This window comes from Bufo gargarizans, chromosome 3, assembly GCF_014858855.1.
Source record: "Bufo gargarizans isolate SCDJY-AF-19 chromosome 3, ASM1485885v1, whole genome shotgun sequence".
NCBI classification, from domain to species: Eukaryota; Metazoa; Chordata; class Amphibia; order Anura; family Bufonidae; genus Bufo; species Bufo gargarizans.
Genome location: NC_058082.1, coordinates 51,571,304 through 51,581,790, shown reverse-complemented (window position 1 = coordinate 51,581,790; position 10,487 = coordinate 51,571,304).

Here is a 10,487-nt window from a genome sequence, read left to right as displayed (position 1 = left end):
AAGGCCATTGTTCTGGTTTATTGTTGAACAGGAAAAAAAAAAACTCTCTGCCATGTGCATAAAAAAGATTTATGTAATGCTGTTAAACTAATGGAGCAGTGAGGTATCAGCAGCAATCTCTTCTGAATTTTCCATGCCAGGCAGCACTGTGTAGGACAATGTATAGCTGCACTAGGTAGAACAGGGAATGGGAACATAACAGGGCTCATTCTAGCCAGTGGCATAGCTAAGGGGGGGGGGGGGGGGGGGTTGTAAAGTTAGCAGTTGTCCCCAAGCCTTCTCCTCTATATGAAGACTCCAGGATCCTAAATAGCACATGGTAGGTGGAGGGTTATGTTACAGATTTTGTATTTGGGCCCTTGAGATTCACAATATGCCTCTAACCTTAGCTGTGTTTAGGAGTAAAACATGTAAATAGGTTATGTTTTATGTATTTTTTATATATATATATATATATATATATTTTATATAATATTTTATTTGATATATATATATATGTAGTGACACAGTGAGGGGTTGTGTCTGGCAAGACAGGTATTTTCCTCCCAGCATGTGCGGCTGGGCTGGTTTCCAGCCAGGTGAGGTCAAATACCGGACCGGAGTTTAAGTGCTGGTCCGGGGTTTTGGCAGCACCTGGCTGTCCTTCAGTACTCAGCAGAGGGGTCTCTGTTTTGGGAATCTGTAGCTTTGTGCCATGCTGGAGGGCTGAGAGCCGCACGCTGGGGAAACAGACCCTCTAAGGCTAGTTTCACACTTGCGGCAGTACGGATCCGACAGGCTGTTCACCATGTCGGATCCGTCCGGCGGCTATTTCGCCGTGCCCGCGGACCGCCGCTCCGTCCCCATTGACTATAATGGGGACGGGGGCAGAGCTCCGGCGCAACACGGTGGTGCACGGAGAAAGCCACAGGACTAAAAAGCCTGACATGCAGTAATTGTAGTCCGGCGGCCTTTCTCCGTGCAGCGCCGTGCTGCGCCGGAGCTCCGCCCCCGTTCCCATTATAGTCAATGGGGACGGAGCGGCGGTCCGGCGGCACGGCAAAATAGCCGCAGGACGGATCCGACATGGTGAACAGCCTGTCGGATCCGTCCTGCCGCAAGTGTAAAAGTACCCTCAAGCCTGCTGTGGACAGAACTGCCAGCAAGGTGACTTGTGTTATATGAACTTTCCATTGTGTGTGAATTAACACCACGACTGCAAAGTTACATGCTGTTTTGTGCAATTGCCTCAAGTATGAATAAACACTGACGTTTTGAGTTAAGAACTTGTATTTTGCCTTTATACTGTTACCCTATCTACCAGAGTGAAACCCCACAATTGGTGGTGGATGCGGGCAAGAGCAGTGAGGCTGGCGTGAACGCCAATATTTTTGGTTTCTGCATTTTTCATTTTTGGTTTCTGTATTACAACCAGTGCCCCACGACAAAATGGAGGCTGTTGTGAATGCCCTCATGGAGGCTAATCTGCAGCAGCAAGAGACAAACCTGCATCAACGTGAGGCTAATAAGCAGCAGCAGGAAAGTAACCAGTTGCTGCTACAACACGTGATGGCTTTGCAGACAGCAGGAGCAACCCTGAGCGTCCTGATTCCTAAGATGACCCTCGCAGACGACATCGAAAACCTACCTGGCGATGTACAAGAAAGTAGCTATCAGGAAAAGCGATCCCATGACCAGTGGGCTGAGCTCCGTTCCTGGCATCCGATTCCCAGGTGGTGTATTTCGACTTGCTGGACAATCAAGCGGCCGACTATCCAAAAGTAAAGGGTGATATTTTGGAAAGACTGGGGGTGAATATGTTGGTCCGGGCCCAGCGGGTACATGAGTGGGGGTTTAAGCTGGCTAAGCCTGCGAGGACCCAGTATTATGACTTACTCCACCTCTTGCAAAAGTGGCTATAGCCTGATGTGCTGAGTCCCACGGCTATGCTGGATAGACTATTGGCTTATATGTTCTGGAGGGCTTTGCCACCCCCTCTCCAGCACTGGATCGGCCAGGTGTCTCCTGGCAACACCCTAGAAACGGTGGACCTGGTGGAGCGCTACGAGGCTACTAATACTCTTACAGGGGGTTCTTTTGGGAGGGAGCAGTCAAACCCCGTAAATCTCCATCCCAGACCAGGCGACTTGTACCAACCAAACCCACCCGGGGTGTACCCTCTAAGGACCTGGCTCCGATAGTCTGCTGGCAGTGTCAGGAGCTGGGCCATGTAAGAGCTGACTGTCCCCGTCAGGTGGAACCCATGGATACTAACTATGGCTACCGTCAGTCACTATATGCCAGGAAGCTGTGTGCAGCAGGTATTCCAAAAACTCGAAACCATCTGTGCCAGGTGGAGGTAGGAGACACTCCAGCGGAAGCTCTGCTGGACTCAGGGAGTCTGGTGTCCCTAGTAAGGGCTCCCCTGGTACGGTCAGCGGAGTATACTGGCCAGAAAGTCAGGGTCATATGCATCCATGGAGACTTAAAAGACTATCCCACCGCCCTGGTGTCTCTAACCACAGGGGCCGGCAGATGGACTCACAAAGTGGCAGTTGCCCCGAATTTACACTACGAACTTATAATAGGGAGAGACTTCCTGGGCTTCTTTGGACTGTGACTTGATATGAGAGTGACTGATACCCATGAGACAGGGGTAACCCTAGCAGAGTGGCCCGACTCAGGGGGGAGACCAGAACTGAAGTCTGCCAGAGAGCATGAACACATCTTAGTCATTCTAGACTACGCCACTCGGTACCCGGAGGCGGTGCCACTGCGACATACCTCGAGCAAACTCATAGCTAAGGAGTTAATGAAGATGTTTTCCCTAGTAGGACTACCTAAAGTGGTTCAGACCGACCAAGGGACCCCTTTTATGTCCAAGGTGATGAGGGAACTCTATAAGTTGCTGAACATAAAACAACTACGAACGTCGGTTTACCATCAGCGGATGGTCTGGTAGAACGGATTAACCAAACATAAAAAAATATGTTGAAAAAGGTAGTGTCTAAGGATGGGAAGGACTGGGACCTCCTTCTGCCCTATCTCATGTTCGCAGTGTGAGAATACCCCAGGCCTCTACTGGGTTGTCGCCCTTCGAACTGCTATATGGCAGACACCCTCGCGGTCTCTTGGATGTGGCCAAAGAGGCGTGGGAACAACAACCCACTCCACATAAAAGTGTCATTGAGTATGTTACCCAGAAGCAAGCTGGGATAGAGACAGTGTTGCCTCTTGTTAGGGAGCATATGGAGGCAGCTCAGTGAGCCCAGAGTCGGGTCTATAATCAGCAGGCTCGGGTCTTTAACCCGGGTGATCGGGTTTTGGTTCTGATGCCGACCGTGGACAGTAAGTTCCTGACTAGGTGGCAGGGGCCCTACGAGGTACTCGAGAAAGTTGGAGAGGTAAACTACAAGGTACACCAGCCAGGGCGGCAAAAGCCGGAGCGGGTTTACCATGTGAATTTACTCAAACCGTGGAAAGATAGGGAAACCTGTACAGAAGACATCCCATAGCAGGGTTTTCTTGTCTGATGCAAGAGGGGAAGCTGCCACAGTAAAAATTGCTGACAGCCTCTCCTCTAAACAGACTCGGAGTTAGTTAGTCGAAACACGGATGTGTTCTCAGACCTCCCTGGACGCACTTCCATAATCCAGCATGACATTGTCACTGAGCCTCAGGCAAAAGTCCGATTAATATAAGGTCTTACCCTTTGGTCTGCATGGCGCCCCCCGCCACTTTTCAGCGAATAATGGACATTGTGCTTCGTCCACATCGTCGGTACGCTTAGTCTTACCTGGACGATATTGTCATCCACAATACTGACTGGGAAAGTCACCTACCCAAAGTGCAGGCTGTAGTGGACTCCCTTCGGAAAGCTGGCCTAACCACTAACCCAAAAAAATATGCGATAGGGTTAGAAGAGACTAAGTACCTGGGGTATGTCATTGGGTGCGGAGTAATCAAACCCCAAGTAAACAAAATAGAGGTGATATGGAATTGGCCCTGACCTGTCACCACTAGGAAAATAAAGTCATTCCTGGGAATGGTGGGCTCATACATGAGGTTTGTTCTCCACTTTTCTACGCTAGCCGTGCCCTTCACAGGGCTCTTGAAGAGATGAAAATCAGTGATGGTTCGCTGGTCTGATCGGGTGGAAGAGGCTTTTGCCGCTTTGAAGTCGGCCCTGTGTGGGTCACCGGTTTTGGTTACACCCGACTTCAAGAGGGAGTTCGTGGTACAAACGGATGCCTCCGAAGTAGGCCTTGGTGCTGTACTGTCTCAGGAAGTCAACGGGAGGAGCATCCCGTTGTCTTCCTAAGCCGCAAGCTCACCCCAGCCGAAACCAGGTACAGTATAGTGGAGAGAGAGTGCCTGGCTATCAAGTGGGCACTCGAGTCTCTCCACTACTATTTTTTGGGGAGAAAGTTCCACCTGGTGACCTACCACTCCCCTCTCAAGTGGATGAGCCAGGCCAAAGACAGGAATGCCCAGGTCACCAGATGTTTTTTGTCTCTGGAGAACTTTAAGTTCTCGGTAGAACACAGAGCAGGGCGGTTGCAGGGAAACGCGGATGCCCTGTCCAGGGCATTTTCATTGTGGCTAGCAGCATTTTGTACCTGTTGAAAAATCCATAGTTACCTGCCCTCTGATGGTCCATTCCAGCTCCCTTCAGCGGTATTCCAGTCCCCATCCTATAAATTTCTGGACAGATAGCATCATGTGCGCTGCTGCAGCCAATGACTGGCCTCAGTGGTGATGTTGACACGGCGGGGAGTGGGGGAAACCCCCCACCGTGTGGTGTCAGAAGGGTAAAAGGGGATCAGCCTGGCCAAAAGGAGTATTAAGGGAGCAGGTCACCTCCTACAGCGTCCCTAATCCTCTCCCTGACTCCTCACCGTATGAGAGGACCCCGATGGTAGGACGACTCATACTCAGGATTCCTAGAGACCCTAAGTTGCCCTGGTAATCTGGTAATCCCTCACCAAGGAGCAGGGAAGAGACGACCTGTTCATCCTGGTAATGGAGGAACAGGAGTCTCTATCTGAGGCCAGGCTGCAAGGAGGGGGGAACACATACAGCAAAAGGAGATGGCAGGTAAGCGAAACCAATAACACACTTACCTGCCACAGACACACTGACAGGAACCCATGCACTAGTGCTGCTGTCCACACCAACATTAAAGGACACAGCACACACCACAAACCACACAGGAACCCAGGACACCATAGCTGCAATAACATGAGACAGGGAAATGTCTAGTAAACATGCTGGACACCAAACACCACCAGACATGTAACACCAAACTAGACATACAAACACCCTGAACATAACCCCCTCCATAAAATAAGGACAGGAAGGAGACACTGGGATAACATTGATGACCACAAGGGTGGCCCTCACTGGACAGATGGAACACCCTGGACTGGAGGAGAGCTCCAGCACCAACAACAACTGAAGTACAACTTACTCCAGCCAGGAAACCACAGAAGATTTAAGCCAAGTGACCACACCCAGTCAGGGAGTTAACCCTTACCGCACCAGACAGAGGGAGGCTACAACCTAAAGAGAAGTGCACACACAAGCATACTAAACCACGTAACCGCCGGCAACAGCATGCGTGGCAACCATGTCACGGCAATATCCCAGAAGGACGAGACACTGCCACCGCATGCTCTCACAGCAACACGTTGCCGCGGGCAACCCCAAGTGTGGCAACAGTGTCACAGCGTACACCATAGGTCGTAACAGATTTATCCCCAAGCTATATGTCACTGCTGGGTCACGTGCTGCTAGGGGACATGTCACCACTGAGGGCAATCACGCGACCTCTTCCATCCCAAAGTTTACAGGATGGGGACTGGATGACAAGAGAGCCAGGTAGCCAGAATGGAACGGTGGGGGGCAGGTGAGTCTGATTTTTTTTTAACAGGTACAACACACTGCTGGCCACAGTCCCAAAGCTGGACAACCCATTTAAGAGTAAAGAGCAGTGTTAGTACCAAAAGGGAGAAAATGTTTTGGCTGAAGAAACGGAATGGTAAATGAAACTGTACCAACTAAGCATAATGTGGCATTTATGATCTAATTTGATGTTACTAGGTATCCTGTAGCTTCCTTTCTCAGTCTACACTGAAGTCTTACTTATGAAGGACCCCACCTCTTTCGTTCTATGACTGTGTAGAGCACCAATGCCTCTAGTTTATGTCTTGTGAGTACCTTTGCCTAAAGCTACCTATACACTTCAAACGCTTGTTTGGCCAACTGGTATTCCTCTTGACTAGTGATGGACGAACATCGGACAGGACGTTTTTGCAAACGCGAATGTGCGTTTGTGATCAAATGTTCGTGAACCACGCGTGTGCGGCGAGTCCCATTCACTTTAATGGCAGGCGAACCTAAAAAAAATTCAGGTCATATTTGCAGCCACCAAATACTTACTAGAAGTGCAGAAATAGTCCCACAACATGGACAGTGACATACCAGAGGGCAATGGCAAAAATTCCTACAAAAATATGTATTTTAATCAGGGGCCATTTTTTGCGTCTTAAAGGGAAATTCTCCAAAATGTGACCTGCTGGAGACTAGAATTTTTTTTGGGGGGCCACAGGAGTACGAACCCCAAAAAGTAGGCATTTACCTGACAGAAAAAAACTTGTGATTATGTGGCTAGAGGTACATTAGGCGGTCTCTGGATAAAAATTTTACTGTAGGCCACTAGAGTAGAGGTCCCAAACATTAAGCATTCACCTGATAGAAAAGAACTTGTGATGATGGGGCTGGAGGTACATTAGGCGGTCACTGGATAAAAATTTTACTGTAGGCCAGTACAGGCCCCAAAAATTAGACATTAACCTGACAGAAAACAATTTGTGAATTGACTATGTGGCTGGAGGTACATTAGGCGGTCACTGGATAAAAATTTTACTGTAGTCCAGTACAGGCCCCAAAAATTTGGCATTCACTTGACAGAAAAAGCCTTTATGCCGCTGTATTCACATAAGACAAAGACCATTCTTTGTTCTGGCTGGTGGCGGATATGTGTGGGCTGGCATGAGGAAATTAAATTACACGTGGTCGTCACAGGTGTTGAATTCCTCCGAGATCCATGCCTCATTAATTTTTAGAAATGTGAGGTAGTCCACACTGTCGTAAGCTAGGCGAGTGCGCTTATCGGCACGATACCCCCTGCTGCACTGAACAAACTTTCGGACAGGACACTCGACGAGGGGCAAGCCAATAGTTCCATGGCAAATTGTACCAGCTCTGGTCACAGTTCAAGCCTGCACACCCAGTAGTCCAGGCGTTCCTCGCTTCTCAGAGCATCCACATCGGCCGTTAACCCAATGTAGATGGACACCTTTTAGTCTAGGTGTTCCCTGAGGCTGGATCCGAAGGGCGGCTGTCGATGGGTTGGCTGCAAGAATGATCTCATATTCTAAGTGACCAACACATCTTCAAACCGCCCTCTTTTTAGGATTGGTACTCACACCTGTTTCTTTGTGGGTGGAAATTCCTCTGCCAGCGCCTGAAACAGCAGACCTCAGCATCTCTTGCAGCAAGGCTTGGAAATGCTGCATTCTGACAGCCCTCTGTGATGCTGGTAACATGTCCGCCATTTTGTGTTTGTACCGGGGGTCTAAATATATTGCCACCCAGTACTGGTCCTTGCCCTTTATGCTTTTTATACGGGGGTCCCTCTTCAAACACTGGAGCATGAAGGCCCCCATTTGCACTAAATTGCTCATCGCCCGGGAGAATGTTGTCCTCGGTCTCCTCCCCAAAGCCATGGACAACACCAGGGTTCCCCGAAAAGTTTAAAGTCCCCCTCAAAGCCTGCTCCTCTTGCTCCTCCTTGTGACAGGCACAGCACTATGAAGTGCCTTTTGTGCTTGGCATTAGAAGAATTTTGATATCTCTGACTTTTAGTTTAACCAGACTACCTATTACTCTGTAATTCCTCTAGCGCCGTTCTATGGAAACAGTAGGTTTAAAGAGTACACCAAATGCTTCAAATAACTTCTTTATTAACTTTATTCATATATAACACTGCCACCTCTGCAGCAGATAGTCCATGTACAAAACGTGTTGAAAAGATATCACAAAACGGCGGTATGCATAAGATGGTGGTTCAACTGTTCAATCTTGTCAATTAGCATAAAATGATGGATATATTTATCTCTTGAGTATCTGTACTCTCACCTTAAGTTATTTAAGCACTTTATGATCTCTCTGAGAGGTATATCTGAGGTCTAACTAATAGTTCACTTGCAGTATGCAGTTAGCAGTGACTATTTGCAGATTAGTTGAGTATGATATGGTATGGTTGTATGCAATTTGGATTGCAATATGGAATCTGAATGCTTGCAATTGTATGCTTACAATTTGAAACTTGCAATTGAATTTGTATGGTTGCAATTGGTGGAACTGTAATTAAACACATATATATCTAGAATATAATATAAAATAATGTCGCACTAGAAAAAGGGGGGGACTGCCAGAGGTGCTCCCACTAACAGACGACACCCAGTCTGAAAAAGTGGAATAAATAATAGATAGAAGTGGGGCACTCTCTCAAGTATAGGGGTCTTTATTACAACAATACATGTAAAATACAGTAAAATTGATATAGCAAGTGAAATGCAATAGAATTAATAATCGATAAAGTAGATAAGCAATAAAATCGGCAGCAAATAAAACAAAATTTGGGTTCTAAAAATGGTATTAAGATTGTATTAAATAGCTAACATACACATCGATCCCAGAATAAATAGTAAATTATTTCATTATTTCTCCACTCTGGTAGAAGTTCATTCATATAATAGTTCTGTTAATGTCTTTTGTTTATTTAAATATCAGAGTTTCCAAACTTGACCAGTCTTTATTTGTGAAGCTTCAGTATTTAACTGAATGGAGAATTCTCCTATTGAGGAATATTAGACTCCACTTCAGTGAGTCTGCAACATTGTATGCGTATGGTAAACAGTTCAAAGCAATGTACAGTCATGTGAAAAAATTAGGACACCCTTTGAAAGCATGTGGTTTTTTGTAACATTTTTAATAAAAGGTTATTTCATCTCCGTTTCAACAATACAGAGAGATTAAAGTAATCCAACTAAACAAAGAAAACTGAAGAAAAGTCTTTTCAAGATCTTCTGTAAATGTCATTCTACAAAAATGCCTATTCTAACTGAGGAAAAAGATAGGACACCCTTGCCCCTAATAGCGAGTGTTACCTCCTTTGGCTGAAATAACTGCAGTGAGACGGTTCTTGTAGCCATCTACCAGTCTTCGACATCGGTCTGAGGAAATTTTACCCCACTCCTCAATGCAGAACTTTTTCAGCTGTGAGATGTTTGAGGGGTTTCTTGCACGTACAGCCCTTTTCAAGTCACCCCACAGCATCTCAATGGGATTCAAATCTGGACTTTGACTTGGCCATTCCAGGACTCTCCATTTCTTCTTTTTCAGCCAATCTTTGGTTGATTTACTAGTATGTTTTGGGTCATTGTCATGTTGCATGGTCCAGTTCCGCTTCAGCTTTAATTTTCTAACTGATGGTCTCACATGTTCTTCAAGCACCTTCTGATACACAGTAGAATTCATCGTGGATTCTATGATGGTGAGCTGACCAGGTCCTGCTGCAGCAAAGCAGCCCCAAACCATGACACTTCCACCTCCATGCTTCACAGTTGGTATGAGGTTCTTTTCTTGGAATGCTGTGTTTGGTTTACGCCAAACATGTCCTCTGCTGTTGTGTCCAAATAATTCAATTTTGGACTCATCTGTCCAAAGAACATTATTCCAGAAGTCCTGGTCTTTGTCAACTTTATCTCTGGCAAATGTCAGTCTGGCCTCGATGTTTCTCTTGGAAAGCAAAGGTTTCCTCCTTGCACACCTCCCATGCAAGTTAAACTTGTACAGTCTCTTTCTGATTGTAGAGGCATGTACTTCTACATCAACAGTAGCCAGAGCCTGCTGTAGTTCTCGAGATGACACTTTAGGGTTTTTGGAGACCTCTTTTAGCATCTTGCGGTCTGCTCTTGGGGTGAACTTGCTGGGGCGACCAGTCCTGGGCATGTTGGCAGTTGTTTTGAAAGCCCTCCACTTGTAGACTATCTTCCGGACAGTGGAATGGCTGATTTCAAAATCTTTTGAGATCTTTTTAAATCCCTTCCCAGACTCATAGGCTGCTACAATCTTTTTTCTGAAGTCCTCTGACAGCTCTTTTGCTCTCACCATGGTGCTCACTCTCACTTCAACAGTCAGGAGCACACCAAACTAAATGTCTGAGGTTTAAATAGGGCAAGCCTCATTCAACATGCAGAGTAACGATCTACTAATTATGTGCACCTGGTGTGATATACCTGTGTGAGATCTGAGCCAATTTAAGAGGGAATACATGTGAGGGTGTCCTATCTTTTTCCTCAGTTAGAATAGGCATTTTTGTAGAATGACATTTACAGAAGATCTTGAAAAGACTTTTCTTCAGTTTTCTTTGTTTAGTT